Raw genomic sequence first — 3,074 nt, 5'->3', positions numbered from 1 at the left:
CGTCTGAGTGAGGATCAGACCCGGACCGTTTGCATGGCAAGCAGGCGTTCCACCATTGAGCCAAACGTCTGCTTTGGAAGCACAGTGAAAGTAACTTGCATGCTTTACTAACATACAAGTTCTGCATACAGGCTTCACAATACATGTAATATTGCAGTAATATTGCGTGGTACAAGAATACATTACCAACGGTTGACAGAACATGCGATTACCTTACAGACTTGGTGGTCATAAGGCTCACATGTTGCTGCATAGCAAGTTCGAAAACGTTTCACGCTTATATGATGATGGTTAAAAGCATGCTATTCATTTTACACAAAGTGCAGCTATGCGCACTAAAGCTTGCCTACCACGAGATACTTTGAAATGCACACTAGGGACAGGATAATGTTAACCTCTGCAAGAATGCTTGCTCCCAGCTACCATCACACTGTGGGCCAATGAATTCAGTTAGCAAAGCAACATAGGTAATCGTACAAGCAGTAATTATAATTACCACGACTAGCACTAGCCTGCTTTAGATTTGGCCTCATGCACCTCGACAAGAAATTAAGCAAGCTTCACTTATCTACAAGATACCCGAGTCGCGACTTTCAGTAAAATGACCGTGCCAGCGGCATCGGAGTGAGGGTTTCCAGAGAGAGCACTCCTTTAAAATCAGCAGAAATTAGTCGCTTAGTCCCAGAAATTAGTCGCTTCGAAAAACCGGACGCAAGGGAGTCGACGGTTATACCGCGACAATAGTTGCACGACCTTATTAAATGCACAGCACACAAAATTTGAGCAAATAATTTATTTGACGTGTACACATACAAACGTGGAGCACGAGTCGACTTCCTATGGAGGCATTGACTCCTGCGACAGAGGGAAAAAGTGCAAATTAATTAACGGCGGTACACACACACACACGCGGCAACAATTAGGCGGTTTCCTTTTCGTCAGAAATGTACTGGACCTCTTCAGCGTTATTTCAGTCCGCCCGTACAAGATCATCATTCAAGGAAACGCCACACAATACTGACATTCTATAAACATTTCGGTTCTGCTGGTGCAACCGCTACGAGACAAAGGACTACAAACACTAGTAGGCTTATATGAAGCGTTGGCATTAAAAGGGAGTCGGCAAACGCGGTATTGCCGCCTTTCGGTATGACCAAGTACTTCGCAGTTTTACGTTACAACACGGGCCTTAACGCATTTCGCGTTCTTTCAGCAATGCCGGCCACGTGGTACCCGCACCGTTACTCAAAAGAATACGTCAACGTGGCTGTCGCGTTTATCTACACAGTAAAACGTTAAAATATTAATAGTAAAATAACTGCTGTCGAATTGGACGCGATATATTTCAGATTCTAGTACTCACACGGCACAATTTGATGAACGCAGGAGCAGCAGTGATGAAGTTCAAGGTGCATAAGGGGAGAACTGAGGAGAGGACCGGGTATTTTATACGGCGCACAAGCTAGCCCTACCCACAAATTATTGTGGACTCGTCCACAAAAAAATGGTGATGATGATAGCAACTGAATTACCTAGCCTCAGTGATTGCACTTGAGCATCAAAGGCCACGACATCAAATAAAACGTTACGGCCGGTTTCTCAAAAAATAAAACATAAAATATTTTGAGTTTGGTTGCATTTAGATTTTTACGTGAACGCAATTGGTAGGAGTTGTGCTTGTAAACAACGTTGTTGTAAACTAACATGCAGGCTGCTCCCGGTTTGAAACACGAACATTTGAGGTTCTTAAAGCAAACTTAAAAGTGTGAAATGAATGCGCTTTGTTTAATTTTAAACTCATTATTTAAGATTTAGAATGTGTTATTAGTATTTTACAACTAGAGTAGGCGTTGTTCAGACCATCGTACGTCCAATTGCAACCTAGCCAAAACGAGCTGCCACGTTAAAATAATGCGTTCGTGTGACGTTCGTTATTACGACGTTCGTCGTGCAGCGTGTGGATTGGGGACGGCTGTCTGCTTTTACCGGCATGTTCACTGTGTTCTTTTGAATACTACGTAAGTAGCGTTCGTCGACGTTCCCATCTAACGGGAGCCGTCATATTATTTTTGTCGCGACGACGCTCTTCAGGCCAGCATGGCGACTTGCACTGCACCATCTCGTCCTCAACGCCACAAATCGAAACGTCGGTGAACCGAAAACCGTACGTGCCGCACCACGAACCAGGACACCGGCAAGACCATTAAGCAGCGATTCCGACGCTTCGTCTACGTACGCGAGCAACCCGTTCTACAACAAGTACGTTGACAAGATTCGAGAACTGGAGCGTCGAGAGCGCGACGCGCTCAAAAGACGTCGACAGCCGGTCAAGGTTCTGTTTGGCGTCTCGTACCTCCAGTAAGTTGCCTCGATGTGCGCGCCCCAAACGAGCGAGCATCGAGACACTCTAGTCTCGTTCGTCGTCGCAGTCTTTCGAGACGTCGTCGACGCCGTCCCCTCCGGCAGATTGACAGGTTGAGGTTTCAGCACAAAACTGATGTCACTTTTGAGTACTACTTAGGGAGCTTCCGAAGTTTTCCAAAATCGCGCCTTGGGCGCATTGCTGTAGCTACTGTAGCCACAGAACACCTAGCGTTGCTAGGGTAGCTAGAATCAACGCCCCAGGAGTTGAACATGCGTTGAGATGTTGGCGATATCACTAGGGGTGGTGGTGGTGAAAACATTTAATAACCATTAAATGGTTACAGAGAGGTGATTGGGTTGGGGCCTTATTGGCCTCCTACCCTCACAGCACTAGGTGGAACCCCCATTCCGGGGTTCCATTGGCAAGCAACGCCGCCCGCGCCCGTTGAACCAGAGCCTCTTGGGCCTTCAGGTCTTGACAGCCGAGCAGGGCCGCCTCCCAGTCCTCTCTCGTGGGATTGGGGTTGGGGGGGATAGATGGATTAGACTGGCACGCCCAGACGATGTGAAAGGTGTCAGCCACCTCACCACAGAACTGGCACGTGCCATCAAAGGATGAATTGAAATGTTTTAGCACCGCCGGGCACAGTACAGTATTGGTAAACAGTTTTAAGAGGAGGGGCTCGTCAGCGCGATGCAGTCCCTTACAA

The 3,074-nt window shown here is 47.1% G+C and overlaps 1 long non-coding RNA gene across 1 annotated transcript; it reads right to left on the bottom strand.

The window, feature by feature from the left end:
- Nucleotides 1-778: 778 nt before the first annotated feature.
- Nucleotides 779-1,466, bottom strand: LOC119179903 (uncharacterized). Its single transcript, XR_005110901.2, has 2 exons — nucleotides 1,364-1,466; nucleotides 779-855 (listed from the first exon to the last, which is right to left on the bottom strand). It is a non-coding gene; the product is annotated as an uncharacterized LOC119179903 (long non-coding RNA).
- Between the last annotated feature and the right edge of the window lie 1,608 nt (nucleotides 1,467-3,074).

Source organism: Rhipicephalus microplus, chromosome 7, assembly GCF_043290135.1.
Source record: "Rhipicephalus microplus isolate Deutch F79 chromosome 7, USDA_Rmic, whole genome shotgun sequence".
NCBI lineage: Eukaryota > Metazoa > Arthropoda > Arachnida > Ixodida > Ixodidae > Rhipicephalus > Rhipicephalus microplus.
Note: the sequence above shows the minus strand (reverse complement) of the source record. Positions and strands in the feature narration are given on the sequence as shown.